This window comes from Schistocerca cancellata, chromosome 1, assembly GCF_023864275.1.
Source record: "Schistocerca cancellata isolate TAMUIC-IGC-003103 chromosome 1, iqSchCanc2.1, whole genome shotgun sequence".
NCBI classification, from domain to species: Eukaryota; Metazoa; Arthropoda; class Insecta; order Orthoptera; family Acrididae; genus Schistocerca; species Schistocerca cancellata.
In genome coordinates, this window is record NC_064626.1 from 471,362,577 (window position 1) to 471,387,103 (window position 24,527).

The 24,527-nt window shown below is 41.4% G+C and overlaps 1 non-coding gene across 1 annotated transcript; it reads left to right on the top strand.

Annotated features, from left to right (window-relative positions):
• The first annotated feature begins 7,371 nt into the window (after positions 1 to 7,371).
• Positions 7,372 to 7,526, top strand: LOC126095702 (5.8S ribosomal RNA). The gene has a single exon (XR_007521966.1). It is a non-coding gene; the product is annotated as a 5.8S ribosomal RNA (ribosomal RNA).
• The last annotated feature ends 17,001 nt before the right edge of the window (positions 7,527 to 24,527 follow it).

A 24,527-nucleotide genomic window follows, 5' to 3' on the forward strand; every position in this document is an offset into this window, starting at 1 on the left:
GTATTAGACAGATGAAAGAGTACTTTCTTGCGTGTCAACCATGGCCTTTTTTTTCAGCCAACGCAAGTTTCAAACTATCCAGCGATGAAACTTAATTGAGTCCAGTTATAATTCTAATTTTCCCAGGTAATCTATGAGGATTATTCCTTGGTAAACCTTAAACACTCTCTCATTTCTTATGTTCAGAAATTTAGCTACATCTTAGTAGAATAATGCCAATGATGTAATACTTTTCTTTGATAATGTTGATTGGAATGCACGCTATAAAATGCTGAAGGGATAAAATACACCTAGCGAAAGGTTGTCTAGAACTCGTATAAAAACCAGACTGCAGTTATATAGCGTCGAAGGACGTGAATATGTTGAGAAGGTCGGGAGTTTTAATACATTCCCGACATTCATCAATATGTATGCTGAGCGAAGTGCGAAGAAAACCCAGAGAAAATGTCGGAATTTATGGTCCGACCTCAAGGTCATTCAGTCTCTACTTTTAAGGAAATCAAGACGATATTTGTAAATGGAATTAAATTTCAGGTAGGAGAAATTACGACTTTGAGATTTGTCGAAGATTTTGTAATTCTGTCAGCCACGGGAATGGACTCAGGAGAGCAGCTCAACGGAATGTATGCCGCCTTGAAAAGGGATTGTGAGATGAACATCTACAAAAGTAAAACATGGGTAATGGAATGCAGTCGATTTACATCTACCGACGCAGATGGAGCTGATCTGGACATGAGCCTCTGAAAGTAGTAGGGTAACAAAATAAATGCCAATTGCTGAAGTAGAGAGGACATAAAATCCAGCATGAAAAAAACGACGTTACAATTTCTGAAAAAGATAAATTTTGTAACGTCGTATATGAAGTTAAGAGTTAGGAAGTCATTCCTGAAATGTAGCTCTGTGCAGAAGTGAAACGTCGGCTATGAACAGTTCACGCAAGAAGAGAGCAGAAGCTTTTGAAAAGTGATACTACATAAGAATGCTGAAGATTTGACTGGTAGGTCGTATAACTAGCGGACAAATACTGAATCCATTTCGGGACGAGAGAAATTTATGGTTCAACGAGACTATAGAATGGGATCGGTTAGTCAGGACACATCCTGAGACATCATAAAATTATCCATTAGTTAATGAAGGGAAAAGCTACAGAAAAAAATGGAGGGAGACTAAGCATAGTAGCAGGAAGCAGATTCCAGTGGGCGTAGGTTGCAGCATGCGTGTACGGATGAAGAGACGTCTTCAGGATAGGTGAATGTAGAGAGTTGCATCAAACCAGTCTTCAAACTGAGAACCACATCAAGAATACACTAAGCATTCCGGTATGAAATAGGACCAGTCTGTGGTATTTGAGATTTGTACAATTAAATAAAGCATATGAAGGTATTGAGAGCATACTAGCTAAATGGCAAGGAAAATATTTGCGTTCGAACATATCTGCATGAAATTTTTGTTGCAGGAGCATTACGTACCTCTCAATGTGCTGATGAGTGTCGTTTTTCTCCAAGACTCAACAAACGTGCTCTAGTTGACACGTCAATGCAGATACCTGAACTATAAAAACCAGTGAAAAAATTTAAAAAAAAATGCTCGAAGCGATATGAATGACTTCAAAATGCTCAGTGAAGAAATGCAAGTTGATCACATGTCATTACAGCACGTTACATAAAATCAGTGCTGTTGAAGTTGTCCACGGGTTCACCAATATCGTAACAAGCGTTCTCAGTCACATAACGAAGCACTGGTCTATACACATCCATAGACAACTGATTGTAAATGAAAGAACGTATTTTCATGATGAAGAATCGATCATGCAGTTTTGGCTGCATGTTCCTAGAACGTAGGTTAAGAAACTTTATTATTCGCTTGGTTTATATTACATATTGCCTAAAGAAATGTAAGTCCAATGGCTGCACATATTTTATAGTTTCAGGTGGAGTAATTTCTAAACTACGTCTTTTCCTCCAGAGGTTTCCAAGAGCACTTGTTCATCCTTACGTCCAATCAGGAGTCACAAAGTGCTAATGACTTAGATGGCAAACGTGGATTTAAAACTGACATGAAAACGTCTTCAGATGTTATTACGTCATCTTCCTGCTCACACTTGCGTCTATGAAGACATTTGGGGAGCACCGTAGTTCTACACTATATGATGAAAAGTATCTGGACACCCCCAGAAGCACACATTTTTCATATTAGGTGCAGTATGCTTCCATCCACTCCCAGGTACTCCATGTCAGCGACGTCAGTAGTCATTAAGCATCGTGACAGATCAGAATGGGGCGCTCCTCGGAACTCACGGACTTCGATCGTGGCCTGATGATACCGTTCCACTTGTGTCATACGTCTATACGCGAATTTTCCACACTCCTAAACACCCCTAAGTCCACTGTTTCCGACGTGGTAGTGAAGTGGAAACGTGAAGGGACACGTACAGCACGAAAGCGGACAGGCCGACCTCGTGTGACAGAGACCGTCGACAGTTGAAGAGGGTCGTAATGTGTAAGAGGCAGACATCTATCCACACCATCACACAGGAATCCCAAAATGCATCAGGATCCACTGCAAGTACTATGGCAGTTAGGCGGGAGGTGAGAAAACTTTGATTTCATGGTCGAGCGGCTGCTCATAAGACACACATCACGCTGGTAAATGCCAAACGACGCCTCGGTTGGTGTAAGGAGCGTAAACATTGGACGATTGATCAGTGGAAAAACGTTGTGTGGAGTAACGAATCACGGTACACAATGCGGCGATCCTATGGCAGGGTGTGGGTATGGCAAATGCCTGGTGAACGTCATCTGCCAGCGCGTGTAGTTCCAACAGTAAAATTCGAAGGCGGTGGTGTTATGTTGTGGTCGTGTTTTTCATGGAGGGGCTTGCAGCCGTTGTTGTTTCGCATTTCACAATCACAGCACAGGCCTACATTGATGTTTCAAGCATGTTGTTGCTTCCCACTGTTGAATAATGTTTCTAGAATGGCGACTGCACCTTTCAACACGATCGAGCACCTATTAACAATGCACGGTGTGTGGTGGAGTGGTTACACGACAATAACATCACTGTAATGGACTGGCCTGCGCAGAGTCCTGACCTGAGTCCTACAGAACACCTTTAGGATGTTTTGGAACGTCGACTTCGTGCCAGGCCTCACCGGCCGACATCGATACCTCTTCGCTGTGCAGCACTTCGTGAAGAATGGGCTGCCTTCGAGCACCTGATTGAACGTATGCCTGCGAGAGTGGAAGCTGTCATCAAGGCTAAGGGTGGGCCAACACCATACTGAATCCCAGCGTTACCAATGGAGGGCGCCACGACCTTGTAAGTCATTTTCAATCAGGTGTCCGGATGCTTTTGATCACTTAGCGTATTTCCCTTGACACGCAAGCACCAAACTTTCGATTTGGTTCTTGGAAGCATATCTAGAATTTGTCTACCAATCGTCCATCAACTAATATATGAGTAGCAATATCGACAATGCACCTGTGTCTTGTACTGTTAACTGACAAATGGCGAAGCAGGGTTTCTCTCTCCTTTATGGATAGCGCTTTCACGGGAGGAAAGCTCATAGTTGAACTGACTGATCACACTTCCACACAGAAAACATTTTTTTTTTTTTTTGCCGTGGTATGCGCACTGACGTCAGCAACACATATTTGACCTCTTTGAATCACCTCTTCTTAGCCTCCTTATCTTTTCGTGCTTGGAGCATAGGTATACAGGGTGAGTCACCTAACATTACCACTGGATATATTTCGTAAACCACATCAAATACTGACGAATCGATTCCACAGACCGAACGTGAGGAGAGGGGCTAGTGGAATTGGTTAATACAAACCATAAAAAAATGCACGGAAGTATGTTTTTTAATACAAACCTCCGGTTTTTAGAAATCAAACCCCGTTAGTTTTGTTAGCACATCTGAACATATAAACAAATACGTAATCAGTGCCGTTTGTTGCATTGTAAAATGTTAATTACATCCGGAGATATTGTAACCTAAATTTGACGCCTGAGTACCACTCCTCCGCTGTTCGATCGTGTGTATCGGAGAGCACCGAATTACGTAGGGATCCAAAGGGAACAGTGATGGACCTTAGGTACAGAAGAGACTGGAACAGCACATTACGTCCACATGCTAACACCTTTTTATTGGTCTTTTTCACTGACGCATATGTACATTACCATGAGGGGTGAGGTACACGTACACACGTGGTTTCCGTTTTCAATTACGGGGTGCAATAGAGTGTGTCCCGACATGTCAGGCCAATAGATGTTCAATGTGGTGGCCATCATTTGCTGCACACAATTGCAATCTCTGGCGTAATGAATGTCGTACACGCCGCAGTACATCTGGTGTAATGTCGCCGCAGGCTGCCACAATACGTTGTTTCATATCCTCTGGGTTTGTAGGCACATCACGGTACACATTCTCCTTTAACGTACCCCACCTGCACATTCCACAATTAACACTAGGCTGACCCTTGACAGGATGTTCGACGGGCGTTTCATAGGCCGTGGACGACGCATAAATTGGCCAGCCCGTTCTCCTGATCTTACACCTCTGGACTTCTTTCTGTGGGGTACGTTAAAAGAGAATGTGTACCGTGATGTGCCTACAACCCCAGCGGATATGAAACAACGTATTGTGGCAGCCTGCGGGGACATTACACCAGATGTACTGCGGCGTGTACGACATTCATTACGCCAGAGATTGCAATTGTGTGCAGCAAATGATGGCCACCACATTGAACATCTATTGGCCTGACATGTCGGGATACATTCTATTCCACTCCGTAATTGAAAACGGAAGCCACGTGTGTACGTGTACCTCACCCCTCATGGTAATGTACATATGCGTCAGTGAAAAAGACCAATAAAAAGGTGTTAGCATGTGGACGTAATGTGCTGTTCCAGTCTCTTCTGTACCTAAGGTCCGTCACTGTTCCCTTTGGATCCCTACGTAATTCGGTGCTCTCCGATACACACGATCGAACAGCGGAGGAGTGGTACTCAGGCGTCAACTTTAGGTTACAATATCTCCGGATGTAATTAACATTTTACAATGCAACAAACGGCACTGATTACGTATTTGTTTATATGTTCAGATGTGCTAACAAAACTAACGGGGTTTGATTTCTAAAAACCGGAGGTTTGTATTAAAAAACATACTTCCGTGCATTTTTTTATGGTTTGTACTAACCAATTCCACTAGCCCCTCTCCTCGCGTTCGGTCTGTGGAATCGATTCGTCAGTATTTGATGTGGTTTACGAAATATATCCAGCGATAACGTTAGCTGACTCTCCCTGTATACCGTGATGTTATCCTAAACTCCTTTTTGAAAGTAGTAGTAAATGCTAATGACGCTGTAAAGTTTGCACCTCTCAAATTTCTGGCTACGTGCAATGCCCAGTGTTTTAAATGCCAACGCACGCTCGCTCTTCATCAAACTTCGCCATTTCACGCTGCTTGATGATATTGAACTACAGGGTATGATTTCCTTTGAAAAATGTACTGCCTTCTCTTTTCTTTGCCACGTAGTCGCGTAAGCTTATGATGTTGCTTATAGCCTTCAGTTCAGCGTACTTTTTCAGGAGCTTGTCATAATTATGTATTGAAAGTTTTATCGTCGTAACCAACGTATATGCTCTCTAAGGTTTATCATAAAACACCATGATGATACTTTCGACTTTAGAACTCTTATTGGAGTTAAGATGGAATACATTTTTGACAGCTTCCCTCGCCTATTCTCGAACTTGTATCGAGACCACTTGCAGCGAGGTATTCGTCGATATCATAACTAGCATCATAATTATGCATCAGTGTTAAACAGTATCTGTTTCTAACCGATGATAAAATTTTTGCACTATAATATATACCAGGAAACATGCAAGTAATTCATCTTCTACACTAATGCCATCTTCACGAAGAAGAGTTCTTCGAAACTTCATCTCAACCCCTTGCAGTATATTACCGGAGTTGATTACCAGTCGCCGAACCGTCTGACGCTTCGCCGCACAAATAAATTCAAAAAATGCAACTACACACACGCACACACACACACACACACACACACACACACACACACTGCACCAGATTCGGCATGGCGTACTCGGTTGCCTGTAATGGTTGTCCAAATACTTTCACTGTGAGTAGTGTTACATCAGTTGTACGGCACGCTGGAATCTTTTTAGACCAGCGAGCATATAACAAGCTATAATTATATTGTATTCGCTTAACATAAACATTGTCTGAAAATAAACTGACAGAATATATTCGGATTTGCGGATAGTACAACATACTAAGGAGATTTTATTATAGCCATGACTACATTTCGCACAAGTCTATTCTTGGTATGGATTCACGTGGAGTTTCTTATTCAGGATAGTCTGAGTCTTCATATACAAACATAAAATGTAGAATGCTACAATAGTTTGTCTTCATAGACAGATATAAGGTCTTAAGTTTAAAAAAAGTGTACACCAGTACAACTGTCTCAGTTTTCATATGCGTATATAAGTCCATAATTTTAAAAAAATGGAAACGGATAAAACATTACTCTAAGAACTCCGGTTTCTCCATAAGTAGTATATTCGTACATAAGCTTCCATTAAGAATTCCGGTATCAAATTGTACTTATTTAAATCAGATCTGTGGAGTAACAAGCTAAGCAGTGGTAGGATGGAAGAAACTTTTTGCAACTAGTTTCCTTTTTGCGCAAGCCATTACCACACGATTTAAATCTGCTAATCAGATTGATCTTGACCACAAATTCCAGAGATTGGAATTTTCTTTCACTTTAGATATATAGGGTAATATCCGTGTCCCAGACTGACACCGTGACTGATAGTGTTGAAATAATTATGAGACATTGCTGTTACATGAAACTATCATTCTGTAACGGTTCTCTATGTTAGGAGGTCGAGTAATTCGTTATACAAAATTCCATTGTGTCCTACCATCCATAGCAACTGGACTCCTGTGTCATTTATCATCCCTTCTGTCACTGTATACAGCATTGGAAAACATATTGACCAATATACTTAACATCGGTTTCCTGCACAAATCTTGAATACATTCTCAGTTAGAGTGTAATGAATTTCCTTGTCAGAGAAAAGTTTCTATCCACGGCTTTAGAAAGCATCACTCATGCGAAACTCATCTTGCCCTTTTCTCACGTGATATGCTGCGAACTACGGATGAAGGGCAACGGGCAGATCCCATTTTCCAAGATTTCCGTAAAGTGTTTGACACGGTGCCCCACTGCAGACTGCTAGCGAAGGTACGAACATACGGAATGTGCTCCCAGATACGTGAGTGACTGGAAGACTGCCTTGAAACACGTATATTGTGTGGCGGCGATGGTGAGGCATTGCACAGGACGGTGGATCACTCGGCTCGTGGGTCGAAGAAGAACGCAGCAAATTGCGCGTCGACATGTGAACTGCAGGACACATGAACATCGACGTTTCGAACGCACATTGCGGTCCATGGATTCCGTTCCCGGGCCACGTCTGGCTGAGGGTCGCCAAGTGTAACCTTCCCACAAAATTTTAATGATACTATTTTAACTGCTAATGGACATTGTGCTAAGTTTAAGATCCCCAGAGAAATTTTGAAACACAATAGTTGAATGTTAACAAGAATACAACCTAACGTAACCTCCCAGCAAATAAATTCAATGACAATGACAATTAGACAAAAATTAGCAATCTGACCCAAGTATAAGTTCCTCAAAAAAAATTAAAGTCAATTCAGTGATAAGAAAATCTCAGTGATAACGAAAATTCAATTAAACCGAAATATCGGTCTTTGGCCCTGTGCAAAAAATCATAATTAATTTCTTACCTCATTCGAAACTGCATCTCAAAGTTCTGCTCTTATTGTTGGCCACGGCTTGGAGGAAATGCATTGCAAGTATTATATATATATATTTTTTTTAAATTTGACTGAAACTTTTCTTTAAAGGAAATGGAAGGAAATCGTTGGTTAAAGTTCTTTTGTTAAAAATTGCTTTGAAATCAAAAGTATTATTGGGGCGATTATTGCACAAATTGGTTACAGTAAATTTACATTATTAGCTGAGCGCATTTAAAAATAATATACCTCATCCTAAATCTTGACCAGAATGCGATGTCGACGCCCGCCGACTCCTCACACACAACTGCACTGGGCTGCTACTATCACTGACCGCCTACATGCAGCTGCACTGCAAACTCTCAACCGACTGCCTCCTCTCGCGGCTCGCTACTCACTACTACTGCATCTCGCAAGAAACTGAACTGTCGCGCGCTATTACTCTCGCAACTGAGCTGACTACATGCTCTCTGGTCAGAGATTGTGCAATGCCTCACAATCGCCGCCACACAATATACGTGTTTCAGCCTAAATAAAGGAACGCAGTATGTTGTCCTGGACGGCGAATGTTTATTAGAAACCAGAGTATCGTCAGTAAGCCCAGGGAAGAATGATAGGACGGCGGTTATCTTCTATACATATAATTTATCTGGCGGACAGGATGAGCAGAGATCTGCGGCTGTTTGATGACGATGATGCTGCGATGCACAGGAAGGTGTCGTCGATGAGTGACTCTAGTAGGATATTCGGTGGCGTAGACAAAATTTTTAGTTTTTATGATAAAGGGCAGCTAGCTCTAAGTGTAGAACAATGTAAGTCAATGCAGATGAGTAGGAAAAACGAACCTGAAATTTTCGAATACAGTATTAGTAGTAAACTGCTTGTTACAGTGGGGGCGACTATACATCTAGGCGTAATATTAGCAAACCGTTATGGCGTGGAACGAGCATTTAAGGACTGCAGTGGTCGATTTATGTATCTGGGAGAATTTTAGGTTAGTGCGTTTCATCTGTATAGGAGATCGCATGCGGGACACTAGTGCGATCCATTCTTGGGTACTGCTTGAGCGTTTGGCACCAGCACCAGATCGGATTAAAGGAAGACATGGGAGCAATTCAGAGGTGAGCTGCTGGATTTGTTACCGGTAGGTTCGAACAACGCGAAAGTATTACGGAGATGCTTCGGGAAATCAAATGGCAATCTCTGGAGGGAACACCAGTTTTTCGCGGAACAACATTGTGGCAATTTAGAGAACCGGCATTTGAGGCTGACTGCAAAACGATTTCACTGCCGTCAACGTACACTGCGCTGAAGGACCGCAAGAAATTAGGGCTCATACGGAAGCATATAAACAGTCGTTTTTCCTCCACTCTATTTCCGAGTGGAACAGGAAAGGAAATGGCTACAAGTGGTACAGAGGACGCTCGTCTACCCACTGCATAGTCGCTTGCGAAGTATGTTTGTAGGCATGGATGTAACTGCGGATGTACACTGAAGAGCCAAAGAAACTGGTACACCACCGTAATATCGCATAGGGCCCCGCGAGCACGCAGAAGTGCAACACGACGTGGCGTAGACTCGACTGATGTCTGAACTAGTGCTGGAGGGAAGTGACACGATGAATCCTGCAGAGCTTGTAATATTTCTGGCTTTGCAGCCATCGTATTCTGCTACAAGAAGCTCTTCTTGAGCAGTTTCGAAGGCAGCAGTTGAAACATGGCGCAATGTGGCGTCAAGTACCGACGACAGATGCCTTGTGCGGTACGTGTATCGTGAGAAAGACCGTCTAAGTTGTGGCCCTTCTCTGCGATTGGCTGCTGCAGTCCGTAGCTGCACGCCAAAATAACAATCTTTTGTTATTAATATTAGACAAACTAAACAGCGTATTTTTTGAATTTCAAATTAAAGCATCTCTAATGGCACGCTATCATTCCATTATTTCACAAGTACTAATAACCAGCAAAATAATAAACAACTGCCGGCCGGTGTGGCCGTGCGGTTCTAGGCGCTTCAGTCGGGAACCGAACGACCGCTACGGTCGCAGGTTCGAATCCTGCCTCGGGCATGGATGTGTGTGCTGTCCTTAGGTTAGTTAGATTTAAGTAGTTCTAAGTTCTAGGGGACTGATGACCTCAGATGTTAAGCCCCATAGCGCTGAGAGCCATTTGAACCATTTAGTAAACAACTGCTAAATGAAAAGCCACACGAAGCACTTCGGTGGTTTTCGGATTGCACGTACCGTGGATGGCGGACGAAGTGGTTCGGCTGAGAGATTAGAGCTCGTTCGGCAGTCTCGGAGAATGGACAAGTTGTCCGCAACTGTGTAAGTTAAGAAAAATTTTGGAAATTTTTGGTGGGGTCTTATGTTACGGGATCAAACTGCTGATGTCATCGGTCCCTAAGCTTACACACACACTACTTAATCTAATTTACGCTGTGGATAACACACACACACCCATGCCCGAGGACCGAGGGAGGACTCGAGTACACGAACCTCCGACTGGGGGGAGGGGCGACTTGGGGATAGGGGGGGGGGAAGACGTACGGACCGTGACAAGGCACCGTAGACCGTGCGGCTACACAGCGCGGCATCAGTTAAGACATAGTTAGCAATGTCTACTGTGTAAATCAGAGCTTAGCAATGTATGGTTATTTAGACATATAGTTGAGAACAGTATGATACTAATTACGGAAATATGCTGTTGATTAATTTGCTGAAGAATGAAAATCATTTGTGACTCTATGAAGGGATGTAACTGTGCAGTTTCTGGTGTTCTGCTAATAGAAGCGAGTAGCATTCAGTATAAACTAACTGATTTGAACTTTAATCATTCATAAGCAACAGTTCCTCACTATTACTTTCTTACAGCCTCAATATTACGGATTGACGACCTACGTGCAGTTTTCTGCACACGGGATAGCAACTATAGAAGACTGCAGGTTGGTGAAAGTTTGTTATAACTCTGCGCGCATATGAGATACGAGAGAGAATTGTCAGAGCATGTGGTTCGATAAGTGTCGAAGTGATAAGAAATACCACTCAGTCCATAACAACAAGATTGCAGCACTGCATTGATACCCATCACTTCGAACACCTTCTGTAAATGGACTTTTATGCCACCTTTCTGACCTTCGTTGACCTTCAAAGACCTTACTGTTACCCATCATTGGATTTGTCTCGATAGTTGCTATCAGGAAATAAGTAGCAAACTATAGCATCCCATTAAAGAAGAAAACAAAGTTGACCTTCATATCTCTGTAGTGACCCCACCTAGCAACAAAAAACAGTCATATTTTGTCCCCCGCTGTCCCATGCAACATTTGTCCCACAAACTTTTCAGCTCCTATCATACTTTCGGAGCTGTTCTTGGTGGCAGTAGTTGGTGACACACCCTGTATAGGTCTTGACGATCGCAGTGCCATATACTGCTTGTTTACATATCTCTGTATTTGAGTACGCATGTCGATACAAGTTTCTTTGGCGTTCAGTGTGTGTCAGTCTGTTTGTCGTACTTGTATTTTGTAATTTCTGCAGAACGATCCGAGAGTTCCTGAGTGCCAACATGAACTCAAATGTCGATATTCCGTATTAAACGGCCTCCCTTGCGTGAAGTGGGGCCTGGGAAGCCGCGTGGGTGCAGACGAGACAGAAGGCGGCACTCCAGCGCCGGCGCTGCTGCCAGCCTGGAGCAGCCCCGCTAACTGCAGAAGCAAGTTGCTTGACGCTCCGCCCGCCGCTCCATTGTCACTCTGCATAATAAGGGACCGGGCCACTCCGGGATCATGGAGATTGTTGTGGGGCCGCCACGGCAGGCAGACAAAACGCGCGGGGAATGCTGGCGACGGCACGCGTCGAGCACTCCGCTGAGATCGGTGCGCGAATTTGCGTGCAGCTTCGGGTTTGCAGACGTCCTACACAATGCTGGTCGATCACAGTGCCAGCAGAGAACACTGCACGTTACTCCACAAACTTCAGTAGTAACTAAAATAAAACATTTCTGAGAGGGACAAAAAGTCAGCCAACCAGTTGCAAATACTCGTAATTGTCTATTGAAACCCATGACCTACGTTTCAAAAATTTAATGTTGTGTTCTTGAGTATGTGCTTGCTACCTGTCATATACACTACTGGCCATTAAAATTGTACACCACGAAGATGAAGTGCTACAGACGCGAAATTTAGCCGACAGGAAGAAGATACTGTTATATTCATATGATCAGTTTTCACAGCATTCACACAAGGTTGGCGCCGGTGGCGACACCTACAACGTGCTAACATGAGAAAAGTTTCCAACCGATTTCTCATACACAAACAGCAGTTGACCGACGTTGCCTGGTGAAACGTTGTTGTGATGCCTCGTGTAAGGAGGAGAAATGCGTACCATCACGTGTGCGACTTTGATAAAGGCCGGATTGTAACCTATAGCCATTGCGGTTTATCGTATCGCGACATTACTGCTCGCGTTGGTCGAGATCTAATGACTGTTAGCAGAATATGGAATCGGTGGGTTCAGGAGGGTAATACGGAACGCCGTGCTGGATCCCAACGGCCTCATATCACTGGCAGTCGAGGTGACAGGCATCTTATCCGCATGGCTGCATTGCATCGTACAGCAACGTCTCGATCCCTGAGTCAACAGATGGGGACGTTTGCAGGACAACAACCATCTGCACGAACAGTTCGACGACGTTTGCAGCAGCATGGAGACCATGGCTGCGGTTACCCTTGACGCTGTATCACAGACAGGAGCGCCTGCGATGGCGTACTCAACGACGAACCTGGGTGCACGAATGGCAAAGCGTCATTTTTTCGGATGAATCGAGATTCTGTTTACAGCATCATGATGGTCGCATCAGTGTTTGGCGACATAGCGGTGAACGCACATTGGAAGCGTGTATTCGTCATCGCCGTAATGGCGTATCACCAGGCGTGATGGTATGGGGTGCCATTGATTACAAGTCTCGGTCACCTCTTGTTCGCTTTGACGGCACTTTGAACAGTGGACATTACATTTCAGATTTGTTACGACCCGTGGCTCTACCGATCATTCGATCCATGCGAAACCCTACATTTCGGCAGGATAATGCAGGACCGCATGTTGCAGGACCTGTACTGGCCTTTTTTGATACAGAAAATGTTCGACTGCTGGCCTGACCAGCACATTCTCCAGATGTGGGTACTGATTTCTCAGGATCTATGCACTCAAATTGCGTGAAAACGTAATCACATGTCAGTTCTAGTATAATATATTTGTCCAATGATTACCCGTTTATCATCTGCATTTCTTCTTGGTGCAGCAATTTTAATGCCCAGTAGCGTACATACTACTGTAATCCAGACGCCTTCACTGCATTCTATTGTATACGAGTAAACTCTTACATCGACAAGAGCCTTATGTTAATGGGCCACTCCATATGGCATTCGATCCACACGCCTGTAATATCATATTGCTGCAATCGTAAGTCACTGCCTGTTATTATTTGTGTTCTTAAGATGGCAGTCTCATATTACAAGAACCATTTGCCTTTACTCGATATACCTAATCCGCACGTGATTGTCAGGGTCCAGCGTACCTTCTAGGTTCCAATAAACCTTTATTTGCAATTGTTTGGCTGATTTCTTCTTCAACCTCTCCAAGGTTACTGTCATGCACCTGCTTAAGTTACAGTTGTGTTTAAGATTTTACCATAAAGCATCACTAATAACTCCATTTTTAGATGTAAAAATATGTGCTTAATTAATTTTTTACTGATTTCAATGCCGTTCTCAACGTTCTTATATCACATACAGTTCTTTTATAATGGAATGACAGAACTTTACTGCGATAGCAAGCTAGCTAGGCGGAAATGCCCAGCTATTTATGTGAACTGAATAGCTGCATAAAGCAAAGAGATTGGACGAATGGTACACATTTTGAACCAGGGACTGCAAATATGATAGTTAAACCGGTTTTAGATCACACAAAAGGGTTACTACTCTCACTGAATATAAAATTCGGCGGAATAAAGTAATTTTATGTGGAGCTTCCACAAGATGAATCTTGCCTTAAGTTCCTTTTTATGAAATTTCCCTTCATGAATCAAGAAAAGTTGATACCTCGACGTTTTATCCTCAAATGTACAAATTTGTGAACGATCACTAATATTAGAATACAATAGAAATTGAAGAAAGAGATCCATGAACAGTCTTCAGTTCTGTCCCTGAAAACTTTGTAGACAATGAAAATTAGGAGAGTTCATCAAAAGCGTGTCGGCTTCAACCTGAGTAAAAGAGCACGCCCCACACTTACATATTGGCAACTTCCGCGAGGAACTAGGATATTACAGTGCAGAGCAAGCTTTCACAAGGACGTAACGATAGAAAGGAGACGGACCAGGGAAGACTGAATACAAGTCTGCAGGTCCATTATTGCTGGATACTGCAAAGGTTTGCGAAGAAATAAAAACAGAGAGTGTATACAAATTTAGTGTAACAGGATACCCATAATGTTGATAGCAGAACTGTTTGTAATATTTTTAGTACACGCCTAAATCTTATTTTAATATTTGTGCTTCAATTACTCATCTTTCAAAAATAAATTATTCCTTTGTGAAAAGTCTCAAGAGAGACGAAAATTAAATGTAAATTTCAGAATCAGCATTACTGGTCAATTCCACGTGTATTCCTGAGAAATAATCCGAGAAAAATTTTAAAGCATCTGGCTGGTCTAACGTTTGTCAATAAAAGATGTGGCAAGACTTAAAGCTACGTATATTAGGAGTATAGGAGTGAATACGAAAATTATACTTGTTGTCTTCCTCTTTTTTCGGTCCCTTTTTTCCACAGTTATAGATATATAAGTTGTATAGGTTAGTTATTGTCTTACGCAGCAATAACGAAAGTATTATTGAGACCAGACGCGCTCCGCTTTTATTCTAAAGCATCTCCAGTGGTCACTGTAACTGTATTGTTCCTTCAATTACAATTGTTTGCTACGATCATGGACAGTTCGCATTCCTTGCTTACTACTATAAACGGTTTTTATTCTTTGGGTTACTAACGGTTATTTGTTGTTTACCTCACTCTCTTTCTTCCACGTGTATGTGTAGCGTTTTTTGCACACAACACTTCCACTGAACTAGATATTGAGTATATTCTAGTGACTGTGTTGGAAAGTATTACTGTCCTATCGCCATTTCGTGACGAAAATTACTTTTAATTCAACGAATAATTCTAGCTACAAGAAGAAGGATTGCCAATGAGATCTCCGACTTCAGGAAATTAAATATCTTTATCAACACAACAGAAGAAAATATTTTCCATGAAATTCTACTAGGAAAATACAACATAATGTATTGGTGGAGTTACATGAATGACATCCTCTGCTTGGTAGATGAACCACAACAACTACAAGCAGAGATAAACTCACTTAAAAAAAACGTGACATTACCTTAGAAAGAGAAAAAGCAGGCCGAATAAATTTCCTACATATATCAAACACAAAGGAAACTAACCAACATGCATTCAGTATTTAGAAGAAAAATACTACCACAGATACAATACTGCATGAATCATCTGACCCCCCATAGGCCAAAACAGGATCTGTCTTCGGGTATATGATCCACCGATAAAACACAGTACCACTTGACAAACTCAACTACGAGTATAATAATTAGCTGTACTCAATTATTCAGGAGGCAAAAAGTAACGGATACCAAGAACCCCTAGAAACGAAACCGACAAAAATATCCAGAAAAACACGGAAATTAAAAACACCAAAATACCACACAACTCCAGAGTACCACAAAATCCACAACAAGCGCATGCACCACCATCACCACCACTACACAGGAAGATAACAACACAGAAACTCAGTAGACAACCTGGTACACATTCCTAAACGGAAACATACACACAGAATTGGGAACATTCTCAAGAAACAAGGAATAAATTTAGTATTCCAAAGCAATAGCTCTATAAAGAAATGTCTAGAAAACGAAGGTCACAGTGACATGTATGAAAAATCTGCCATTTATCATCTCCAGTGGAACAGCTGAGATGCTCTATACCTAGGACAGACAGGCAGAACCTTTGAAATGAGGTATAAGGAATAAAGAAGAGCATGGAAATATGGCACCAGCCATTCAACATTTTCAGAACACCTCCGGCAAGAAACCGAGTAACCTACCTCGATATAACTGACATGAAAATAGATTCAGTGAACAAGAAACATCTTCGAAAACTGCAAGTAATCTTCCAAATTCAAAAAGTAATAACAAAGGAGAAAGATACAATAAATGAGCAGAAAAACATCAGTAACCAGACGCTATTTAAAGTAATGAGACATATTGTTGAGGAAGAACAACCCCCTAAACAGCACAAAATAATATTACAAACTATTTAGTCCACTCTACATCATCCACCACTGTAGAAGAGAGAAGCAATAATTTACACAACAGTAGCTAGCACTTTTTAGCACTCTTCACCAATACTCAAACACACACACACACACACACACACACACAGACTCTCTCTCTCTCTCAGTACTCCTAAAGTATAAACACTGACAGATCGATAGCAGACGCTCACACTCTTACTAAAACGACTAAAAGATGAATGCATCCCGCAGTCGCAAAAGAAAACACATGAAATGGCGAGAGGACAGTCATAGTTCTCAACACAGACACATTAATTTGTTTAGTTCAGTGGAAGTGTTCTTTGCAAAAACCAGAAACATACTTGTTGGAGAAGAAAAATGATGACGTAAACAACATAAAACCGAGAGCAACGAAAATAAAAACAGTTAATAGTAGTAAGTAAAGCATGAGATCTGTTCATGATTATAGCAAAAAAATTGTAAGAGAAGAAATGATATTGTTGCAGTGACCAGTGAAGATGCTTTAGAATAAAAGCGAAAAGCACCTGGTCTGAAGACTTTCATTACAGATGAATAATATCCGGCGTTCGTTGCCACAGTATGTCTAAATGATTGACAGATGCAGTCCTGACAACATTTTTGATCGTTTAAAAGAAACTGTTCTAAGTGCCCCAGGCGCCTACCTAGGTTGAATCGAGGCGGGAGAGGTGGGCACCCATGTTAGTTACACGGTGATCGATCAAGCTGTTTTGAGATTTCAAGGTTTACGCTGGTATGTGTTGGTAAATTTGTTAGTAATCAGTACCCATTATATATTTTGGGACGTTTTTGATCTGATACGTTTTCCTGGAAAAACGTGATATGAGTTCGGTTGGTGAAGGTATAGGAAGTGATGAGTGACAGGTGGAGGGGGGATGGTGCATACAGGTACCCTCCTATTTCCCTCTCTCGGTACCATTATGTCCTTCAGCTATGATACTGACCTGCCGGCCGCTGTAGTCGAGCGGTTCTAGGCGCTTCATTCCGGAACCACGTGGCTGTTACGGTCGCAGCGTCGAATCCTACCTCGGGTATGGATGTGTGTGATGTCCTTAGGTTAGCTAGGTTTAAGTAGTTCTAAGTTCTAGAGGACTGATGATCCCAGATGTTGAGTCCCATGGTCCCATAGTGCTTAGAGCCATTTAAACCATTTGATACTGACCGATATTGCAGCCACTGTAGCAATCAGCTTCATCAGTGTGGTCTGTGTTACACTGTACCAGTTTTCACATACTCATGCGTCTCATATTTCGTCTTACTCCTATAATTATCTTTCAACGAAGCTATACAACAGGACACAGTGTTAAAACATGCCGTAAGCAAAGAACATTACGCCACTTTCGTCCCAGTTGTGCTATGTTACGTTATTTTCGTTTCAAAGAAACTGTGAATCTGTTCGCGTCTATTAACCTTAGCAGGTGTTCATAGTGTCCTGAAGTATGACACTGAATTCCAGCGCAAAAATAACGTAATTTTCATAATAGGTGATATCATTCTAATTGTCAAATTGCTACTGTAAACAGAAAGAGCTTCCATTTCAAATAAAGATCGCAAATCCACAAGAGCATCATGCCAGACTTTTTTTTTTTTCAAAGATAACGTCACTTTACGAGTGTACAGGTGGAATACCTATGTAGGTATAATAAAGGACGTTGTCATAACATCACAAACTTGAAGATGACGCCAGTCATGCTAATAGGGTCAAAACATCAGCTTCTGGTATAAGTATTTTACAAAATCCAGCTTACGTTATTTAAAGGTGTGCTAATCGTTCTGATTACAATCTTACTTGGAAAGGCATCACATTACATTTGTAAGTGGACTCGTACCACCGATACTTTCTTTTGTATACATGAATTCTAATTGGGCTGCTTACTTTAACTGTAGTGGTTTTATTTCTCTAAGGAAAATATTGGATTACGAAAGCGGTCTTTTCACATCACATATTTCAGTTCTTCGTTATTCGAAACGTTCAACATAAAGAAAAGTACATTAACGAGGCTAAGTGCATCGTATTAATGGACCAAATATGCCGAAAAGAGATAAATGTCTGAAAATTCCTTCCTTCACTTTGTGGTTTCCACGGAAGCACTGTAATATTTACCCTTTAGAACAACAGTTAAGTGGGCATAACAGAAATTGTGAACAAGAAGAAATTGTAAACATCAGTCTGCTAATGTTTAGGGTCTACTAGCATGGCGACGCCGGTTTGAAAGTAATATTCAGCGTAAGTTGGTTGCGTCATTTCCCTTTGTTATACCTTCAAATGGTTCAAATGGCTCTGAGCACTATGCGACTTAACTTCTGAGGTCATCAGTCGCCTAGAACTTAGAACTAATTAAACCTAACTAACCTAAGGACATCACACACATCCATGCCCGAGGCAGGATTCGAACCTGCGACCGTAGCGATCACGCGGTTCCAGACTGAAGCGCCTTTAACCGCACGGCCACACCGGCCGGCGTTATACCTTCATGGGTATATCTGGCGAGGAAACATCGAATTATGATGCGCTCTCTATAACCATCTTTGAACAGGGGTCGAGCGGACTGCGTTAAGAAAGCTTCAATCAATCAACGGAAAGTCCAGGTCGCAATAAATCTAGAGCGGCAGGAGACTGCGGTTGTCTGTGCGTGATGTTAGCCTGCTTGTGTGAATGTGTATATGTTTACCTTTCTTTTCAGCAAAAGTCTTTGACTGAAAGCTCAGTGTGTAACAGGCTTTTCGTCGTGGATGTCTGGAACTCAGCGTGTCATTTTTAGGAAAGCTCAGGGAGACAGCAAGCAGAAGAACTGTGACAAAGGAGTGCGGCAAACCTTTACTGCGTTTTGGGCAGTGTCGAAAATTAAATCCTCATTTTTCATTTAGCAATCTCCTCTCACCTAAATGTTTTTAGTAATGTTTGATAGCAAATTGAGGCCAATTAGTGATTAAAATCTGTTGCCGTGGTGGTACCTCTCCTGACACTACACGACTTTCAGCCAGGCTATCTGTTCCACATTTTCTACCTCATTTTTTATTTAACGCTTTGCACTCTTGAATTATTTTAATAGTAATTTCAGATGATAATATGTTTAGTGGAAGGATGTATGATATCACCGATCAGAGTTACTTTCTTTTTTCATTTCTGTAAAAACACGTGGAGTTATTGAGACCAAATTACTGCCACACGTTGAGTAAATCATTTTCTTGTCATTTAGTTAACATATTCTGAACATTTGTTCCGTTTTGGAATGTAGACTGTTTGTGTTATTCGAAATATTGAGCACTTCTTTTTCATTAATAAGCACTCTGTCACATCAGCTGTCATAGAACGAGGCCTAGAGAAGTGTAACCTCAACGGAAAACGGAGGCTCTTCCGGAACGAGCAGCAATTTCTCGTTGCTTTTCAGACAGTCTGTAGATAATTACAGTGACTAACGACGGGAAGAGCCTAATCCGTTCGTCACCCAAGTTCCTAGTGTACGTAAATATATCGATGTCAGCTTTACCTAAGATGTTGCCATTACATTCTTACAGCAATCACTGACGTGAATTACGACACTTTTCTGTAAATACGAGTGGCACGATTCACCTTTTATTTTTCGTCACTTGTTTTTCTCCTTTGGCCTCTCTTACAGCAGCTTCGCATGTAAGCGTCATTGCAACTGCAGTTAAGGTAGTGGGTAATAATGATAGTGATGTTAATGCCTACTTCTATTAGTGTTTCATCTAAAGAGCACTTTTATTGCTCTTTATCATTAATTACATAAAAAGTTTCTGTGTTTCACTGTCATTTGAGTAGAAAGGAGATCAATTTGGTGACGTGTCGATTTGCGCGCCATTACGTGCAGATTTGCGACCCACAAAAGTCGAACCCTTGCAATCTAAATTTACTACATGAAGTCCGATTTATGTTTTTCAGCGTAACGCAAAATTATTTGTTGCATTGTGTTTAATACAATCACGACCTGTAGTCATCTAACTTACCTGAGCGCGAGCAACGATTCCAAGCCTAAATACAAACAAAGCAGGTAACCAAAATTAATTACAACACACCATTCGCAGAAAGAGTGATAATACATCGACATTGGTTGATTCAGTTATGATTTTCATGTTTAATCCTGCGGTAGTCACTGAATCATCCCGACTTCCGAACGATGAAGAATGTTACCACAGCTATCTCCTCAATTTCATCTTTTCTTTCTTTTTATCGTGCAAGTTACAATACTTAGTATGTGAATTTTGGGGCAAGTGACTGTATCTATATCCCTTATGTATCCGTGAAGTGTTTCTGTGGAGATTATGAAGTTTATTATGAACGTGAACTGAATGCGTGACTCGAGGACCTGAGTCTCATTAGCATCCACAATTCAGGTGTAATGACTTAGTCTTCCCCAGTTTATTCTATTTATATTGTTTCTGTTATGTAAGCATAGATTTCCAGAATGTGAGATCACTGCTAAGAACATCTCCGAGAACTTTTACGATTATCAGAATTTCCTTGTCCCCGAATGTGTTTGCTACGGCGCGGCGTATGTGATCAGGATAGAGCTTGTCAGTAGCAAATCAGTTGTTAGAAAGTACTACACACGACTACTTTTCACTCAGTCTTCTGTTTCCGTTGACGGCGCTTTACTAGCAAGATTACATATAAGTGGAAACTTATTCTCTGTTCCACATGGATGTGTCCACGTTATACAAATGAACTTCAAAACCACGGGGGGAAATGGCAACCAAACACCTGTTGAAGTTGGTTTGTGGACTCTGTAAGAGAGGATTCTTACCATCAGACTTTTGGAAAAATATCATCGACGCAGTCCAGAAGATAGCAACGGTAAGTGTGAGAAGTAGTGCAGAATCGGCTTAACGGCTCAAGCATCCACGTTTCTAACAATGATAACCTACAGAAGAATGGAAGCGATGCTTCAGGGTTTGTTAGATGACTAACAAGACGGTTAGTCACTGGAAGCAAGACTTGGGGTGAATTAAGATACATTCATATACTCTATCGACCTATAAAAAGCGTTAGAAAACAAAAATGTTGCAAAATGTTAGGAATTCTCAACAAATTGGTGTAAGCTATCGGGGAAACACTGTTATATGCAATACATACAAGAACCAAGAGGGAAAAATTCGAATGCAAAACCAAGAACAAACTGCTTGGGTTACAAAGGGTGTAAGGCAAGGTTGCAGTCTTTCGCCCCAGTTGTTCAAACTATTCGCCGAATAAGCAACGACGGAAATAAAAGAAAGGTTCAAGGGAGGGAATTAAAATTCAAGGTAAAATGATACTAACGATAAGATTCGCTGATGACATTGCTAACCTCAATGAATTCCAGAACATTTGAATGGAATTAACCGTCTAATGAGAACCAACTATGGATTGAGAGTAACGCGAAGAAAGACGAAAGTAATGGCGAGTAGCAGTAATGAATTTAGCGATTAATATAGCAGCAACGTTGAGGACCACGAAGTAGACAGAGTGGATCTATTCTGATACTTTGGAAGCAAAATAAGGTATAGCGAACGCAGCAAGGACTTGCGAAGGCGTAGAGGGAATTCCTGGCCAAGCGAAATCTGGTAGCATCAAACCTTGGCCTTAATTTAAGGAATAGATTTCTCAGAATATACTTTTGGAACGTACGTTATACGGAAGTATAGGTTATACTAAAAGAAAGGGGAAAAGAAGAGAATCGCAGCTTCTTACATGTGATGCTATCCATGGAAAACATTCAAAGGAAGAAGTAATAGAATGATAGGACTTGTTTTAAGACACCAAAGGATAACTTCCAGCGCAAGGCACCTGAGAGAGCTGCAGGGCGTCAAAATATGCTGTTGTGCACAGCAATATAATATTTAATACTATGGTTTATAGGTAGATTATAAACTATTTCGTCGTTTGCAAGGTGGTTCATTTCGCTCGGCATAGCTGTTTAATGCACAGTAACAAGTCCAGTCAAATCTCCCCCCAGAGTACCAAATAAAAATCCGAATATTACTGATAACAAAATAAAGGAGGGCACACTGGCGGTAATCCAAATTGTGTTTTGTTGGGAAGCATGAAAGAATGTTCAGTGTTCAGAGAAACACAGACGCTTTCTTAAATAAGTGTGAACGTTAGATGAATCAAATGACAGTAAGCGATTCTGTGTAATCTTGTTACACTCCATTTGTGAAGTAATACAATTACTGGTTCTCGTTTCGCAAGGGAGGGAGGTCGGTTATTGTTTAAGTGTCCCGTCGACGACGAAGACGTTACTGACGTCGCACAAGTCCACATTGCTCAAGAACGGAGATGAGAATGGCCCACTCGACCATGGGAGAAGGGACTATCACACCATTTGCTCAAGCGATGAAGAGAAAGCACAGCTAAACCTACATCTGAGTGTGGTTTAGAAGGTCTGTCCTCCCAAATGCGAGACCAGCGTGCTGACAGCTGTACCAACATGATCAGCTTTGTTTCCCGGATATTCTCTTCACCACCCTGTTCCAGTCCTTTGTATCATTGCTTCGTCATTATTATTATGCCTGGTCTCGGTAGCTGTTGCCACTTAACAATATATTTCAGCCGTTAGTACTATTGACTCGAACATAGTAACTATGTTTTCTGTCGTTAGTTCTAAGCGTCCGATATGTGCGGTTTCAGGATATGGTAAGCGATGAGAACAAGAGATTAACATTCGTGGAGGTTACTTTTTCTGCCAACAAGAGACAAAGCATTTGTACTAGACCTACTTTGACGGAGGAATATGGTGTTTACTTTCTCCGAATTTATGTCTTTATATTACTTCTCCAAATTCAAATAATAATATTTGTTACAGTGAAGATACATTCTGGAATATGATTCGTATACTGAACTGTGTTACTGTGTTATGAAAGAGTCGCTTTCTTTATTCAAATCTAATTTTACATTGCAGACTCATCTTCCACCCACTAAATACTTTGCAGTGAAACATAACACGTTTGTCCTGAATTTTTCTGTTAAGCTGCTGGGAAGAAAAAATCTTTGTGACAAACGGTAAGATGGGATGACAGCAAAGTACAGAGAATTGGTGAGACCTAAAAATTCCGCGAATCGTAAATTTTATCTCGATTAGGGAAACATCGTTTGAGTGTCTCCCATTTCATTCTCTCTTAAGCATGGATCAAGCAGCAAATTCTACCGAAGAGCATCACAGCGGATTAAAGCCGACATGGAGTGCTGCTCATGGCAGACTTTTTTTTTTAAGCTCTCTGGCTGCCTAAAATAAGAGTCGACGTTTGTTCTTAGCCGATTCACTGTATAAGTTGTACTTACGGCGAAACGGTACTCACATAGAGGGGCTTTGCGTTAGATGAAAGCATTTATGAAGGCAGTTCTGTTTCTCTCTTCCGTATGTAAAATTTGTCGCGTACGACCACCATCAGCCATGACAGCTGGCAACAAATACAATAAAAATTCACTAAATTACTCGCTGCTATAACGCTTTATGTTAGCAATGGCTACGAAGTTTATAGCAGAGATCTGAGAACACACCTGAACGCTCGTTGTCTGTCAGAGAATTTGTGACGTCAGGTGTGCGAATGAGCCTAAACTAGACCACCGTTGTTCGTGACTCCCAATTGTAGTACAGCAAGGATCATGTAATGACATTGAAGTGCAACAATCATTGTAAGTAAATATTTACGCCGACAGGCAACATATATTGTTCATTCTAGTGCCAAAGTTATGGAAGATTGAAGAAGATGCTATAATAACAAGTTTGTTTGCGTGGCCATCCTCCGCAGCATGCATATAAATACTTGTTTTGTAAATAAAACTGCAGCAGGAAAAGGCAGTTTTATTTACAAAACAATAATTGATGCTTTAATATCTCCGCATTGTCGAAGTCATGCTGTGACAGGACAACGATGGGAAAGAAAATCGTCCGGTGCCTTTTAAAGGAACTAGGATCACAAACCTTCCGAATACAAGCACATCACTTCAGATACAGCGTCACTTCGTTTAATAAATTTGAATACTAAGTTATACAGTTACCGATCTATGCAATATAAAGTGGCTGGGTGTTGTGTGATGTCCTTAGGTTAGTTAGGTTTAAGTAGTTCTAAGTTCTAGGGGACTGATGACCATAGATGTTAAGTCCCATAGTGCTCAGAGCCATTTGAACCTTTTTTTTTTCAATATAAAGGATCTGTAAACAATCTTAATGCCATAACGGCACCCGAAAGCTGCCGTAATAAATACTGCTTCACATACACATAGTTTTTTTCAAGCGACCGTCTTAGAGACATGGACAAATGCTACACCAAAATTAT